We start from the raw sequence: 18940 nt of genomic DNA, 5'->3' as shown, positions 1-18940 counted from the left end.
GAATGAGCTTGTGTACTACCTCTTTTTGACAAGAAGCCTCAGGTTTAGGTCTAAGTAAGTAATTCAGTGGAATTAAGAAGAGTTAGTAAGAAAAAAGTAAAAATATACTGGGTAATAGCACTAATAATATGACTCAAAACTAACGTTTTATAAAACAGAGTAAAAGAAAAAAATCATGAGATTGAAAAATATACATTGCTGAATTTTTAATTTTTTGACATTTATGTTAGGATTCACTCAAAGGAGAATCACCATAAATATTGTGGGAATCATGGAGTTATAAGAGAATTAGATTTAATACACAATGGGAGTTGATTAGGGAAGTAAGGGTCTGGAACAGAAAATTCCAGGATTACAGAAAAGAGTCCTTAATCTGTCCATCTAAAGCCCTGGATTGAATGAACAAGTCAGAGTGTGTAAGGAAATTAGAAGAAGAAAAGTGCACCAACAGAATAAAATAAAATCACAACAGAAGACTTTGTATTTAAGTCTGTGGGAAGCTATTCCTTTTGTGCAGGTGCTGCCTCTGTTGGTCTCTAGCCAAGCACCTGATAGTGCACCTGGACCTGCCATTCTTTAGGATGGGAAGATTGGTTGAATATAAATTCAGAAAGCATAAGTTCGAATGGGACCCAATGACCATCTCTGTGATTGTTGATCCTGTATCTAACAGCACTGACCTTCCAAGTGTAATGCTTCTGTTTCACTTCCGCCTTCTAAATTATGTGGAAGTTTTATTTTGGCCAACCTAACTTGGAACCATAAGACAAAGTTAATACCAGGAACATAGTTCCCAGGTTCACAAACTGACATTGTGTGATCCATCAAAACATCAACTTAACAGAAATTAATGATGAACAAATTCAATACTAACCATAAGTTCAATAAACCAATAAGTTATGGCTAACCATTTATATAGTCTATAATATGGATGGACTACAGATATACTTTTTATACATGGATTTCTTTTTTTTCTTAAGAAAGTCATGTGAAAAGGAAATACTTAATTTTACTTACAAAAGGTCTGTATAGGATGAGAATTCATAGATTTTCTCCCTCAAATAGAAACACAAAATTTTCACAATTCGATATTAACATATCTTTTTAAAAGATGCTAAAGCTGACCCAAAGAGTCACATACGAACTGTGATTTATTGAACACTGTTGGTTGCGAGATGAGATAGGCAAAACAGATTGGAGAACATTGAATCATATGCCAATGGTTTACAATGAATTTTCCTTACTGAAATAAAGACAACGATAAAAATAGAATTATGGTAAAACTTATCTGTTATGTAGTTCAGTGCTCTTATGTAAAGTCCTCATGTAAACATCCTGCAACGAAATGTTCCAATTTTGTAATCTGCTTTTGGCCTTTAGAGACAGATGATCTTTGGTAAGTTAAATAAACCTTTATAAATTTCTGTTTTCTTGCCTGTACAATAAAGATAATGGTATCACACGTCTCACATTTGTTGAGAGAATTAAATGAGAGTAGAGTAATTTCTCACAATATCCAGGTAATATTAAAGACTCAAATAATGCCAGCCACTACAAGTGAAATGAAAATATTAAAACTTTGTCCATCCATCCATCGATCCATCCTTAACTGTCAGGTAGTTTGGCAGACATAAATGTAATGCCAAACTATAGCTATCATATTAATCCAGAAGGTTTTGGAATAAAATACTGACATACCCTGTTTGCCATTGTATTTTACTTCTGTCTCATCAGTACTACTTCATGCAACTCAAAGTTTGGGGAAGAAGTGTGGTTATAAATCAATAATTAAAGAAATACTATTAGCCTTGTCTTTCATGGGCAATAATTTTGCCCATTGAGTAAAACATTGCTACTATTTTTAATTTGGAATATTTACTAGACTTGGGATATTACCTTGTAATCAAAATTTTAGAAGACTTCATAACTCTCTGAACCATATAAAACCCAACTATGCATTTCTCATAATGACAAGGACAGGTTTTTGTTGTTTTGTTTTGTTTTGTTTTCCTGAGAATCTCTCACTAAGCTGAGCTTAGTAATAATTCACCTGCCTTCTGAGAGCTGATCTAAGCAGCCCATGCATATCAAAATTTGAATTGTAAGCCATTTGGAAGAATGTAAAAAGTCAGCAATAAATGCAATGGTGTCAGTGGCTCCTTAAGAAAATTCAACTAAACCAGTAAGAAAAAACAGATGATATACTAGTGATGGTGACAACTGTTTTTCATTAAATTTAATATGAGACAAGACTGATTTTATTCATAATCATTAAACAGACTTATTTTCTATAGTTTTCTACCAACATTATGTACTGGAACTCTTTGTCTTTTAAGGAAGCAATAGGCTGGAAAAACTCGTAATACCATTTCACGGTTCAGTGTTACAAAACTGCTGCACCAAATAGAGTATTGACTGAGGCAAGCAGATACACAGACAAACAGCTGAGAACAATCCCAGGACACCTAAGAAGTTAAGTGGCATTAGAGTTTGGCAAAGTGTGCATACAATTCCCCTAAGAGTTGCTGTCACACTATTTCAAGCTGTTCTCTTAGAATAAAAATGCTGACAAGCATCTAGAAGGCAATCAAGAGCTCCTGGGAACAGAAGTTCCTCTGGCCTTAAAAGAGTCAACAAAGTACCAAGTGACTCTTATGGCAAGATTATTTTCTTCCTGTAATGTATGAATGAAAAATGTCCTTCTAACTGCTTTCTATGGCAGATGCTCCAAGTAATTTCTATATAAAATGAAAATAAGAAAAAGTAGTCTGTGAGTGTATATCAATAATAAAGTAAGCTAAGATTTATTAATACCAGCTTTTGATAGGTTCTCAAAAATATAGTCTTTATTATTATTTCAGCTGAGTTTCTATTAAGAGTGTTTTAAATCACAGAGAGGCTCATTTTGTTTTGTTTTGTTTTGTTCCAAAAGTGACTACATGCAAACCAAGGAGAGTTCTGGCAACTGGTAGGAGAAAACAGAACAAATAAAGTATCTTTCCTTATGTAAAGAATTTTCAAAAACTGATAGTATAGGAACATAAAATAAGACTCAGGGATTCCAAAATTATTTTTCCTGAGTCAAAGCTGAGCAAATTTAAGAACCAAAATTGGAATAAATACCTTCTTCTGATTACCAATAACTATATTGCCTAATAAATTATTGATAATTTATTGATAATGGCAGGGTTTTTACCTATTTTCATGTACTTTATTGAACCCTTAAAACTGTATTCAATACAGCCCTAAATTTAAATGAACTTATTTGAGATCACATTTTCTCTTATATTTAGACAAAAAAAGATGGGGAGAACTATTTTCACATTTAAGAGTAATTCCAAGTGTTTTCCAAGATTTCTGTAAATTTTCAAAAAGGATCCATTGGACAAATCTCACTGAAATTCCATGTTCTTTTTGAATTTGAGAAATTTTTCCTCTCCACTCTTCTGTATGTTCTTTTTTCTCTACCTTATTAATGCAAACGTGTTGTCTTTTTTTTTTTTTTTAAGATTTTATTTATTTATTTGACAGAGAAAGAGAACACAAGCAGGAGGAGCAGCAGGCAGGGTGAGGGAGAAGCAGACTCCCCGTGGATTAGGACCCTGGGATCATGATCTGAGCAGAAGGTAGACACTAAACCAACTGAGCCACCCAGGTACCTAACGTGGTGTCTTTTAATCCCAAGAGCTCATCAACGTAATAGATTTGTGGGTAGCATATTTTACTGAAGGTTTGAAATCATGATGGAAATTGGATACAGCATTATTAAATCATTTGCAGAGCATAAAAGAGCTCAATAAAAATTTATGTAGGTATATATACAAACATACATGAGCAAGTGTATGTGTGTTCATCCCAAAGATACTCCTACTGAGACAATTTCTCACTTGTCACCTTTCTCCAATACACCTCCTAGGATCCTTTTATTACTGTGATTGTAATCCCCTCCTTTCTTATCTTACCCTGGCAAACACTAACTCTACAATGCTGTAATGAAGTACAGGCTAGCATGCAAGTTAGTTCACACAATTCCTACTAAAAAAGTTTTAGTATTCCTATCTCTATCTTGCCTAACATACACAATGATATCAAATGGCAGCCCTGCTTATGATAACTATTTCAATTCCAGTAATTGTTATATCAAAATTAAATTTCTTTTGGTTAATACTTTTATTTGAAACTAAAAACAAAACAAAACAAAACCCTCTTATGATTTACATTATACACTGAACACAGAATTTTAAGCTAAGTGCATCATAATTTCTCTGCAGTCACTTGGGTCTTAGGCTTGTGCCTGCCTTGGACAACAACAGAGGCAGATGCAGGGCTTGGCCACAGTAAAATGTCCAGATTCCAAAAGGAATATTTCATTATGGCAATTTAATTAACAAATTTCTATAGTTCAGCAGAATTCTTCTTTTAGCACCAAGGAGCAAAGTGACCCACATTAATAAATTAGTTGCTACAATTAATTGCTAAAAGTTAAACAGGATGAGAACAGCTGTTCATAAAGTAATACATAATAATGAGGAAATATAACGATAGTTAAATATGTCAAGTTGGTTATGAAATAAGAAGACTTAAATGTATAAAACTACAACAAAAACTATAATTAGTTATATAAAACAAATGACAACTGAATCATATTCAATAGCAATTTGAAGGCTCATTTTACCAAATGGCATGCTATATTTTATGTTCATGATGTTTTATTAGAGTAAAAATTGCATGTAGTCTAGCTAGGAGCACACAGAAAGTGCATGTTATGTTATGGAGTTGGAGTAGTTTACGTGGCTTTTGCAGTAAAGTAGAATCCAAAAATGACCAACTTTTATCGTGTTATGTGTACCAAATGACAACGTAACTAGTAATTATGCTTCTTCAATGCTTCAATAACTTGTGAGTTCATTTCTAAGGTCATCTCAATCACCAAAAGGGAATATCCTTTCATTTTTGTTAACATTTTTATTAAGGTGTTTATTTTATATTCAATATCTTGTGCACAAAATAAGTATATGACTAAATGTCTTAACACATGTATATGCCCATGAACCTATCACCACAATCAAGACAATGAGCACACGTGTCATTCCAGAAATTTCCCTGCTTGTAATCTCTTTGTTCTGCCCCTACCTTGACTCTCAGCTCCACATTCTCAATTCAGGGAGTCCACTGACTGACACACCAGTGTTTCCTTTCCTAAACACTACCCAGAAACTTCCCAAGACAGAAATATGAAAACACTTTAGAGATTTCCTTATTTGTTTTACATTTCTTAGGGATCATTGTCCTTCATTGTTTGATGTCTAGTATCTTGAAAATTATTTTTTCACTTATTTTATCTGTTTTATTACTGTTATTGCTGCACATGGGAACCTAAATATAGTCCCTGTTACTTTAGCTTGTCTAGAAGACTATGCTTTCACTTTTTAAAAAATTTTTTTTATTTCTTTTCAACGTAACAGTATTCATTGTTTTTGCACCACACCCAGTGCTCCATGCAATCCGTGCCCTCTCTAATACCCACCACCTGGTTCATTTTTAATTAAGCAAGCAGCCTCTTGTTTTTTGAACAGCTCACTCTGCATAGGAACAAAACACTCCTGTCACTTGGGAAATTACAAGGGTTTAGAGGTTACCTGCCAGGAGCCTATGACAATGGCTCTAGTCCGGATACTTTATTATATTTTATGCATATTAATTTATGTTTTCCTGACTGTAATTATGACGTTTCTGGATCAGAGACAAACCAACTATTTACTTACGGAATACCTTAGGGCTAGTTACCCATGTGCTTTTCTCTGTTGGCATAACACAGTACATGCTATATAGACCTTGCATATGTATGAGAGGAATCCCCAAATTATGAGTTTCAGAGCTTATACAGGAGCCAATATGTCATCCCCTCTTCTCCTTCTAAGAAAGGGAGGAGAGTGCTTGGAATGTAAACAAATTTTCTCTTTGGGGGAAGGGGGAAAGTATTTACTTTGAGATGTAATCATTTAGCTTCAGGAGAGACTGTATAAATACACATGTTATCTATCGTAGGCTGCTCATGCTTCAATAACAAATAGTACAGACACCTATTTATGTGTAAAGAATACCTAGCATACACTGTGTTTGACGTGCAAATATGGTTTCTATTTTACCATATATTGACTGCCTACTCTGTTACTGACATTGTGTTTTACATCCCCCAACATGTGCATGTACACATACACATAATTATACATACCTATACATAAGGAATCCAGTGCACGGGGACTCTTTCTGTCTGTGGTCAGTGAGAACTGACCATATCTCAATTACCTATCCTGGTAACTAATATTTTATTCCAATTTAATCATGACTCAGGGTTATCTGTATTGCCATTAATGAATTTACTCAAGTTGTATAGGTTATTGATATATAATATGTATTTTAAACATGTACATGTATGCATAAACTATATAGTATATATAAGTAGTATATTTGTGAATGCAGTATACTGAGTTTCTTCATTCTATGGCAGTAATTAAAATATTTATCCAGCTTTGTAAAGAGAATTGAATCTCTATGCCTACTCTATAGTCTTATTTTTCTATTTTTTACAGATACTCCTTTGCTTTTCTCATAATTCTTGTTCTATATCATTTTGTTCTGGGATTCTTAATATTTTAAATAAAAAATATATTTCCCTTTGCAATAATTCTTAATCCATGAATTAATAAATGCTCAAAACTCAATTAAATAAAGTTTTGATTAATTGGTATCTTTAGAAACTTTGTTTTTCTTAGATATATGCAGCAAAATGTTAGCTGTCTTCTATTTCTAAGAATAACTCCTGTCTTTAATCTGAGTATTATATTCTGGGAAAAAATATAAAGATTTTCTGCATGATCAGGGTTTTATGAGCAATGGAAACTGACTTGTACTTACATATAATTGATCAGAATCTGGTCAATCAACTACCTCCAGAAGTAAGACTGCCGGAAAATCAGAAAATATGATCAATGGTAGACTCAGATCAATCATGATCCAAGACATAAAGAAGATGCACTGGAAAGAAAAATAGGTACTATTTAGGGCCCTAATATACTCCTACATTTTGCAGAGCTGTTGAGAGAATTAAACAAGCATGTATGCACTTACCTCTCTTAAGGGGAGTACTCAATGAAAATTAGAAAATATTACGTAAAGTGTTTTTTCATACCTAATGCTACTCATTGACATGGTACCTGAAAGCAGGAACTCTAAATTTACTTTCCAGTATCTCTCACTACCTAGAATATTGAGACTGAAATCAATATCTTAGCTATTAGTAGACTTATATGCATTTATTTTCATTTTAATTCATATGACTGTCACTGTTCATGACTTGTTACCATTTGTTGGGAAATCCAAAATTAGATTGTAATGTAAGCTTAATGTGAATTGGAATCATGGGTATTTTTTTCCTGAGTAAATTCTTCATATTGTAAGTCTTCCACCTGTTTCTGAATTAAAGTGGGCAGGTACATATTGAAATTGAATGCAATTTATGCATGGTGTCATTAAACAGAGTATTAGGTTGATTGACTAGATTTCCCTAAGTTGTCTTGATGAAGTCATGACTTTTGACTTCTTTTTTTTTGTTTTGTTTGTTTGTTTATTTGACAGCTAGAGAGAGAGCACAAGTAAGCAGAGTGGCAGGGAGATGGGGAGAGAGAGAAGCAGGCTCTCTACTGAGAGCCCGATGCGGGGCTCGATCCCAGGACCCTGGAATCATGACCCGAGCCAAAGGCAGCTGCTTAACCAACTGAGCCACCCGGGCGCCCCAACTTTTGACTTCTTATTTGCTTTATAGAATGTCTACCAAGACTTTCTAGTCTATACTAAGATATTAGTATGCATTTCTTATGCACTTCTTCTGACCTTTAAGGAAAAGGTCACAGCCCTTAACTGGCGCTGAAGAAGAATCAGAAATAAAAAGAGACTTCCTTGGAGATCTTCAAATTGATTATGAATAGCTAATAGTTTTCTAATATTTTTGGTCAAGATGAAATTCCACTAGATGAAGCACACATAATCATAGACTTCATGTTACAAGATGGAAATTGTTAAAGGAATCCTTGGAACAGAAGGATATACTCAACTTGCAAAATAAGTCAGGTCTATTTGGAAAACAAAAATTATTTGTCATGACTAGCTTTTTCTAAAAACTTTCCAACAGAAGACATCTTCAATACCATTTGAAGAGATCAATTTTGAGGCTCATCAAGTCTGGGAAAATGGGGTGAAGCAATCTGTTTATTGAAAAATCCTTTAAAAAATATTATTCTAATATAAATGTTAGTGTGGAGCCCTTGGATGATTGGGAAAATACAGTTAAATGAAATTACTTTCTGAGGTATTTGTAGGTTTTTTTCTGTCAGTTTTGCTACAATATTATATAATTAAGAAATATATCAAATACACAACACAGAAAAATAAAAACCATAACCTATTTGGATCTTTTTTCAGTTAGTGACTGATAATATAACAACCATATAATTACTCCATAGCATTTCAATCCTTTTAAACTTGAGATTTGTCGTATGGTCTGGAGTATATTTTATTTTAGTAAATGTACCACTTGCATTTTTCAAGAATGTATATTCTGCGGTTTTTGTGTGGAAATTCTTACTATTTGCAACTAGGTCAAGTTACTTCATAATGTTTGTTGCTTTTTTTAACTTCATAATGTTTTTGAAGTCTTTTCTATCCATAGTGAATTTTTGTATACTTTTTCTACAGTAATAAGAGAGGAGTTCTATCTTCAACTAAAATGGAGTACTTGTCTTCCCCTCTCAAGTTCTCTGAGTTTTGCTTCCCTTATATTGTAACACTTTTATTAATTGCATGTCCATGAATGGTTGACATACTCACATTGAACTGACCCTATCATCTGATATGTCTCTCTTTATCTTAAGAATATTCTTTAATTTGAAGTATACTTTGTATGATATTAATATCCCACTGTATTTATCTCTGGCTAGAATTGAGTATTTCCCTTTCATCTAATCTGACAATCTCTGATCATTTTCTTAAATCTGATCACAAGTTTTGTCACCATAAACTACAAAGCTTGATCTCTTCACCTGTGTGGACTCCTGATGTGATTTCAGAAATACATTTAGATGAAATTCCTTTCTGATGTGACTCTAGGTCAGATTTTGGCAATTATGTTGAAATAATCTTTTAATTTAGAAATACATCAAACATAATTTCAGAAAATAACAAAACTATAACCAAGATGTAACAGGAGCTAGTATTTTGCCCTTTGTTTAAAGACTTTAAAAAAAAAGTTTACATTTCAGAGAAATAGCTGAATTCTCCAGGTAATTTTCTTCTTCTATCTGAGTTACAAAAACACCATTCTGAGGGTATGAGAAATAGAAAAGTCAAAGGCTAATACTACATCAGAAAATTGTCAAAGGCTAATACTACCTCATCTCTTTTGAGCACCATCAAATGTTTAAAGTGGTGGAGCTAAAGTTCTGTTCTCCACCTCGAGAGGCCATACCCTGGCTGATTTAGTTTGATGCAATGCATCTGGACCGATTCTGCAACTTTAAAGAGGAAAAACTGGCCAAGAAAGGATAATTAACTTACTTAATGCCATCCAATCAGTGACAAATCAGAGACTAGCTCCCAAAAGCATGAAAATCAGACTGCATCCATTGCCCTGACCACCATAGATTTGTGTATTAAGGGTAAAGAAATTCCAAACAGCATTCCTTCTTATTCTCTCCTAGCAAAGAGTAGGGATTTTTATTTGGATATTTCCTTTCCTCTTTTTTTCTGAAGAAATGCAGCAAACTTCAGGATTCTGTACCCTAGGGATTGGCTTTAAACAGGTGGGACTTAAAAGCCCCAGGGATTTGGTGCTATGGCAGAAGTTTAGCATCATTAAATTCAAGCATCACAAACCAAATGTGGGATCTCTATTCTGGGGTCATATTTAACTTGGCAACTCAGCAGACAGCAATGATTCCAGTTTTCTCAGGTTTAGTGCAGTATGATGGTTATATTCATGGGACTACTCCTCCTTAGAAGTTTCTTCTTCCTCAGTTGCATCCCACTGAACTCTTTCCTAGGATCCTTATTTATAAAAGAAAGCAAAGAAGATACAGCAAACTCCAGCTATCAAAAGGTACTTTTCCCCTCTTACTACATCCTTGGATCCAAGCATTCAGTAAACATTTATATTAAAGGTTGTCTAGATGTAAGGCCCAAGAATACGATGAAATAAAGGATGAAGATAGCAAAGACAAAAGTAAAGACCTAGCTAGAGAATGAATAGTTGAAGGTAGACTAGACTTCCTGGGGTGGAGAGAATTTGAATCAAGTATTAAAGTGGAAGTGAGATTTCTTAGGAGATAAAAGGAGGAATGGCCTTGAAGGTAACAGCACAATGCAAAGCTCTCCTGTCCTCTGGTTACTTGTCTCTTAGACACCTTTGGGGTCATTTCAGGTAGCTCCATGATTCAGCTTTCCTTCCAACCCTAACCACTGAATTTCTTGTTAGTACTAACATCCCAATAACCACACATTTCTTATTGGTATATGGAGTATTCTTTGAGCTCCTGCATGAAACACAGTTCCTCTGATAGGTTTTCATACATAGTATATCAACTTTAACTTGCCCATTACTATGAGCATTTTACTTCTCCCACCATCTACCATGGCAATTTGGCATTTTTGCCTCATTAGTGTGGGCCACTGCTTTTTCTACATTTTTGGGACCACTATAGCTTCATTTCTCTATTATCTGCTAGAGTCTTTGCCAAAGTATTGAATTCTTTGATCAATGAGATTATTGGTAACATTACTGATAACATTATTGATAACCATACTGATAACATCTATTTGTTTCATTTTGCTTGATTCAACATCCTCAGAATCCACTTTCCTGTGTACACTTCTAGCTGTTGCCAGTGTGCCTTGGCTAGGTCATGTAGAACCTCAAGTTGATTAGCCATTAGATAAGGGCTAACTTTAGAAGTAGTGGTGCCTGCACAAGTTCACCACATGACCTAAGTCTTAGTTTCATACAAAGCATTATCATAATTAAAAAAAAAAAAACAGAATAGGTAGATCGATATAAACATATGGTGAAAACCATGTTTCAACTACCATAGAGACATAGGTTGAAATTTATTTATAATGAATATAAAAGGCTTAGTAAAATGTACATAACATAAAAATGATATTAAAAATTAGGAGCCTGAGATGTCATGAAGTTATGAAAAGTTGGAGGGGAAATAATAAGGGTATAATGAGATTTTGTTTCCCTTAATCTTATCTCCCTGAGGGTCTCACCAACTTTACTTTACTCTACTTAAAATATAGATTTCATCATTTTTTCCTTCCTTTCCCTCTACGTGTATGTATGTGTGTTATTTGCACTAACTCAAATTCCATAGAGTGGATTGTGATTCTCCTATTCCATTCTATTAGTTTTATATACTATTGAACTTAAAACCTTCTTTTAATATAGCTGAAGATTTACATTTAAGATTGCTGATTATCAATAGTATCAATATTCTGATGCATCCAGTGACAGAGCAATTGATTTGACTTACCCCTTGCAGAATGTTGCTCCATCAGCCATATTCCTCTTAGGTTGGTCTCTTATTATATGAACATGAAAGTAAGATTAGAGTAGTGGCCTTAAATAAGCCAGTCAAGAGAGCTTTATCTCCATTACCTGGAGAGCTTTCTAGATCTGCAGGTGTCTTGTCTTCCCTCACCCTCCCAAGGCTCAAGTACATCACTTCATTTCAAGCAAGGTGAATGAATATGACAATCTCATATAGAAAATTTTGTATCAAAAATTTTAAGTTGTATAAATTTGAACTCTTACCCCAAGGCTTCAGAATAGCATGAGGTAAATAATTTTTCTTTTCCTACATTATAAAAACAATATAATGAAATCATTAAAAGTTTTATAAATCTCTACAATAATGTAGAAGGTAGAAAATCCTTAATCAGAAAATGTTTTGCTTCTAACATGAGGTGGTAAATGATCTTAGTCTTTGGATTAATGATACCTTAATAAGAGGCAAAAGAATTCTTAAACTTTGGTAAACTTTGCCATAGTCTGATGTTGAAGATTTTTGGCTTGAAAGATGGATTCTTTCACTTACTTGCTATGTGATATGCAGAAAAATTCTTTCTTTCTTTGTGCCTCTGTTCCTGGTCTGTAAATCAGGGACAGTAATAATGTTTGCCACATGGGTCTACTATGGATGAAATGAAATAATGTATGTCATTGGTATATAGTAATTCCTTTGTAAGTTATAGCTTTATTATTATTTGAGTAAATTTAAAAGATCATACATGTGTAATAAAAAAGACTTATTTTTCCATGCTGAATTTATCACTCTGGATGTGATAAAAATGTGCATGTAGTTTACTCTGTAATATAATTATTGCATCTATTTTAGCCATTATTGTTGGCATTAACAATAAGTTGATTGATAATATATACATAGTGATTAAACACAAGGAAGAAATTTTATAATAACATTTAAAGTTTATCACCTTTAAAACTTGGTACTAAAATATAAAACAATGAATTAATCATGTTAATTAATCTTTATTAATTTCAGTAAGCTCTGGCTAACTTACAAAATCCAATATTAATTAAAATAAATGGTATTTATGTGCACACAGTTAAATGAATTAGTCTAAAGTTTGCTGAGAAAAATAACTATAATTAGCAAATAAATTCCTAAAGATTTTTCAGGTTAAAAAAGTGCTGGACCAAAAAACATTCCCATCTCTTTATTTTTGAATTTTGTTTAAAAAGGTATCTTTAGTCTGTACAGTTGCCAAGTAGACATATGATAATATCAAACAAAATCTTATTCATTTCATGTCATTCAAAGGAAACTGTATCTGCTTATCCTTGAATCTGAGCTTCAAAAAGTACAAGGAAAGAAACTGTGGGAGGAATGGGGAATAGTTTGTTGAGTCTAGCTACCTCATTAGCATTTCTATGCTCAACACAGTCTCACAATTCATAAACCGTGCTTCTGTGAAGCAATTACAGAAAATGTGAAGCTTCACTTATTTTTCATTTCAAATATAATTTGTATTTGTTGGTGTAATTATTTGGGATTTATGTCACATTTCTCCAAATCAAAACTATTCGAAGCAGTTTACAAGATAAACATAATGCAAAATAAGACAATTAGGGATAAAAGCCAAATGGAACCATGGAAAGTGAGCTGAGTGAGGCAGCTTGCCCCCTTCTCTAGGGTGAATTACACGTACAAAGTTTGGCACTAGGAGCCCACTACACAGTTTCCTAGTAGATGAATTAAAATGACCTAATGAAGCAAATTTTGGACATAGAAAATATGAGATGAAATTAGGTCAGAGGTAACTGGGAATATTTGGTGTGTGTTGATGAATCCCAAACTTACTCCTTGGGCTCTAGAAATCTCCTGATGCCTGGAACTGCAGTGTCACTGCTTCCTACATGTTCTACAGCTCCACTCACTGAGAATTATGATACAGCAATGCATTTGCATGCATTTTACTGCTGCGTACAGTTTTGAAGGATGTGTGCCCCAAAATACCAATGGCATCATTTTCCTTGAAGTCACTGTACATTTGGAGATTAATTATAACATTTTCCTGGAGAAGACAGAAAAGTGTTGAGGCAGGGAAACTTTTTTTTATACTCCACAAAAATATTACATGGTCAAATCATCTCTCTGAATTACACATGGAATGTTTTAAGTGCTACTATTGATTTTGTCCTTTGTTTTGAAGGAGTAATATCCTAAATTTCAGATGAATAAATTGAAGTTTTCAATGTTTGAACTTTTTAAAAACACAGAGCTGGGCATTTACCAAACTGGGAATTACACCAAGATTTATCTGACTCACATATATACATACATACACACACACACACACATTCTTTACTATGGAAAGTTTAAAATATATGCAAAATAAAGCTAGAATCTGTAGTAACTACCCATGTACTTGTACATACTTGAAAAGTTATTGATATTTTGCCATTATTGTCCTATCCTTTCCTCCAACCATCTGTAACCTCCACACAATTAGTTTTTAATCACAGTTACACACTGAGCAGATGTATACTGGACAATTATAAGTTTTTAACATTTTAGTATGAGTCGAAGTTGAATATCTGTATTGTAGTCTGGAAAGTACATGAAGATTCTTGATGCCCAGGAAACTGAGTGAAGCATCAGTAATGATGTTTAACAGGGCTTTGTTACACAAGTGGCATCCTATCTCCAACAACAAGGTAGAGATCTATCAGTAGACATTATTTATTTTACACAGTTTATTCAGAAGAGATCATAATCTTAATATGGCTCAATGTGAGAATGCATGACATATTTACTTACATTCATTCCTAAACTACATATAAGGATAATTTCTACTGAGCTTAACTGGCAAATTATTTTAATTCAAAGACACGCTAGTAGATGAAATAATTTCAAATAATTTACAGCCTGAAGTTCACAATGCTCATTTATGAATACACCTACATTTTCATCTCTTATATCCATAGCCAACCATTTTCTTCTCAATCTAGGACTCCATTTCTTCTCTAAGCATAAAGTATACATTTAAAATCTGGGAAAAGTCCCCTAATACACTTAATCCAGTTTTTCTCTAATATTTTTCTCAGTCATTATGAGACTTGGGAATACATTTAAGTATCACGCCAAACCAAGCAACTGGGTATTATAACCATCCCTGTTTTAGTAATGAAAAAAACCCACAAAATTTAGAAAGGCACATAACCTAATCAAGGTCACACAGCTACCTTATATAGAGATAGCTAACCAAATCAAGTGTCCCTAAAATCAAAGCCCTTGTTAGCTTGCCTACTAAATTTTGTTTTGTTTTTTTCTTTCATTTTTGGTCCCAATCAACTATTAAATCATACAGAATCAAGTTCTAAAACTTTCTCTCACTTGTGCCCTAACCTCTATTCCTATAGCAACTGTTCTAGTCCAGACCAACACCATCCTTCCCTGAACCAAACTCATAAACTCCTAAATGGTACCCCTGCTTCTGTTTTCTTTCCCTTCTAACTGTCCTAAAAATGGCCAGTGATTATTTTTTCTAAGCTATAGCTCTGATCATGTCATACTCCTGCTGAAAAAGTGTGACTCCCCCTTGCCTACGGAATAAAATCAATAGCCTTCAGAATAAAATCCAGTATCCCGTATTACGGCTTTCATAGTCCTTCTTGATCTGGCCACTACAATCTTCCTTCACTCCCTTTTTATTTCAGAGTTCCCAGCCTTTTCTAGTCAGTCTCCATCTGTAAATGGTTTGTCATTTGCCCACTGACCGCCATAATGCTGAGGAAGAGGCTCAATTGTGGACTCTTTTAGACCTAGATTGTTCTGACTCTAAAGCTGCCTGAAGATTGGGTCCAAACAGGAGATTTAAGAAATAATGTTAGGCCCTCTGTTCTGTCTGGGTTTGTTCCTCCTATTTAGTATCTAAATCAAAAATAGGTCTGGGGAGGGTATGTGATTTGGTGAGTGCTGTGAAGTGTGTAAACCTGGTGATTCACAGACCTGTACCCCTGGGGATAAAAATATATGTTTATAAAAAATACAAAATTAAAAAAATAAATAAATAAATAAATAAATAAATAAAAATAAAAGAATAAAAAATTAAAAAAAAAAAATAGGTCTGTACTGCAAGGAATATTTGCTTTCTGAACCACCCCTCCATCTCACATTTCTTTTTTTCCTCCAACAGGTATTCATATCCTGCTGTGAAAGAAGCTTCGACTGTATTTCTCATGAATCAGTTTCTCAGTATTTACTGTGCTAAGGATGAGAACTCTCTCTGTTTTCCCTGAGTAATATTTCCAAGTTGCTGTCCTCCCTTTTGGTACTCCTGCTGAAGAGATCATATACATCTCAATAGTCCTTAAAAATTTAGTTAACTGCTAATATCTTCTTCTGACCATTTCATGTCAGGCAACACCGGGAAAACAACCCCAATACTCAGCAATAAAGCCAAATAACACCCAATATGTGCTTATTTTGTTTTGTTTTTATTGTTTGTTTTGATAAAATACTCTGAGCAAGAAGAAGCAAAACTGGTATTGAAACATACCTTTCACAAAATTTCCATTCCTTCTTTGCTTTATCTGTGCCATTACATCCTATTGTGTATTGTTTATATTTGAATGCATCAGAATAGGGAGTTGAGGCCTGAAAAAGACAAAGAGATATTTATTCTCTTATGAAAAGTTCCATCTCCCTGTGGAAAGTCTCTTTCCCTAAAGCAAACCTTTCTGATAGTGAGACTTTCTCATGTTTGTCAACCTATTTCAGCAACATTTTATGGTACAGTGTAGACAACACATTTTCCTAATATGCAGAAAAGTATAACTCTAGGACAATGTTAACTTAGTAGTAACTCTTAATGCGTAGGCTATGGGATTTACTACTGATGGCGCAGACTGTTTTTCATTAAATTTAAGTAATACTCACTTTGACCACCATAATAGATAGGACTAACAATCCATATTTTCTAGTTACATGTGCAAATGTCACTTGTTTTTTAATGGAACTAGAAGATGCTAGTCATTTCATTTCACAACTGAGTGCTATGGAACTGGTATGCCTAATGACATCCTGACAAGGCAAGTAGGAATATGTATAAAGAGTTTGAAGTATTCCCTGGAAATTTTGGAAGTTAAATAAGCTATTCTTCCTAATTATTTTTTTTAAAACACTGCTAGAACTCAATTTTCCTATCTAAAGGAGAATAATAAACCCTATTCTGTAAGGTTTATGGAAAACCAAATGCTATCAAAATTAATAAATAATTAGTATTTAATAGTTGCTAAAAAATGATCACTACAATTATTTCATGTGATTATTCTTCAAGAGCAGAGCTCCAAAATCACCACTTTTCCATCAGAGGACTCATGCAAATTTAGCCAGATTTGGTCATAAAGTTGGAAATTATGCAGAGAGGAGGCATATATCATATTCACCTACTGTATTCTCATAGCCTTGGTGATCACATTACAGTGCTTATAATCATAGCACTTTGGAATATGAAAGATATGGAAAAGGAGACTTAGTCTAATTCATCTACAGTTACATAGTGAGCAAGCAGCACAAATAGAACCAGAACCCTTGTTGTCTGACTGCCCAACATTTTATACATTATATTGAGAATATGTCATACTTTGTGCAAAGCTTTTTCACTAAAAATTCCTTTCAAATAATCCTTAAAATTACACCTTTAATAACTCTAGCTTGTATATATACACATGTTTGCTAGGATTTGGGGATCAATTTCTCCTTAGTATTTAGGGAAGAAGTAGAAAGCTAAGGGGGCCTCCTCCTAAACACAGTAAGCCCAGGAACCTCACCATAGTTTGATGAAACCCCTGGGAGACTCCCATATCAAATGTCCTACTCCTTTTGACTTCTTAGAAGTACTCTATCTTGATTCTTACAGATTATCTTCTCTCTCTTTTCCATGTCAAGCCAAATGCCAACAATTCAAGGCAGTGGTCAACTGTATGAAATTATATGAATCACAAAAAATAAATAAATAAAAATAGGTAACCATTTATTAAAAAGTATTTGTCTCAAGTGTTCCAGCCACTTCTGTCACCAAACATTTCTCACTTGTCAGTTTTCCACTTGTGATGGTTAATTTTATGTGTCAACTTGACCAGATCATGAAGTGCTCAGGTATTTGGCTAGATCTCACTTCTGGATTTGTCTATGAGGGTATTTCCGGGTAAAATTAGTACTGGTGGACTCTGTAAAGTGATTCGCCCTCCCAATATGGGCAGCTATCACCCAATCCAATGAGGGCCTGAACAGAACAAATAGACAGAATATGGAAGAACTGAGCTTTTCCTGCCTGTCTGTTTGATCTGGAACACCAATCTTCTCTTGCCATCAGTACTCCTGGTTCTCAGGTCTTCAGACCCAGACTGGAATCTACATCATTGGCTCCCCTCGTTCTCAGCCTTTGGACTTGGACTAAATTATACCACCAACTTTCCTGGCTTTCTAGTTTACAGAGAGCAGATTGTGAACTTTGTAGCCTCCATAATTGCAAGAGTCAACTCTTTATAATAAATATTTTCCTGTGTACATTCTTTTGGTTCTGTTTCTCTAGAGAAACCTACACCCTCTCCTATACTTTGTCCAGGATTTCCTCTATGTGATTGTGTTTTCCCAATAGTTATTCACCAGATTATTGCAATAAATTCTTCTTACTAGTCTTTCTCTTACCTTGGCTTTCTCATTTCATCACTTCCGAACTGTACTCTGTATTTCTGCTATGTGTCCTTTCTAACATACAAGCATGTCAAATGGTTTAGTGGCCTACTATGCTTCTAGGACAAAGTCCGCATGTTTTGTATAACTGATGTAACGCTCCTGCTATCTGATCTTTATCAGTTAAGCCACTCTCTTCTCAAACTCTAATAGATACTTTATCTGAAAATAGCATAAGCTGGATGAGGCATCTTGTTTATTGAATACACAATTTTAAGTACTGCTATCTTACTTCTTTTCAGTAGACTGAGACACGGACTCAATAACTGACTCAGCCATGTAAAGGGAGCCTGGTTCCCAAAGGGCTAACTCATTAAAGTAACACATACATTTGACTCTCAGTCACAACTAATTTTTATTTATCACTAAAGTTTAAATTTGATGTGAGAAGGGGTTAATAAAAAATTTACCTAACCTACACAATAAAAGAGATATACCAACACTAAAATGCATTAAATTGATTATAAACTAGGTAAACAGGAATATCTATATAAATCTATAATACATATAAACTAGGTTATAGTGTGATCATAATCATTAATAACAATTAGGTTCAGGCTATGCACAGATAAACTGTATGCCATATTTTATTGCTAAAATTTTTCAAT

Source organism: Mustela nigripes, chromosome 1, assembly GCF_022355385.1.
Source record: "Mustela nigripes isolate SB6536 chromosome 1, MUSNIG.SB6536, whole genome shotgun sequence".
Lineage (NCBI taxonomy): Eukaryota > Metazoa > Chordata > Mammalia > Carnivora > Mustelidae > Mustela > Mustela nigripes.
Note: the sequence above shows the minus strand (reverse complement) of the source record.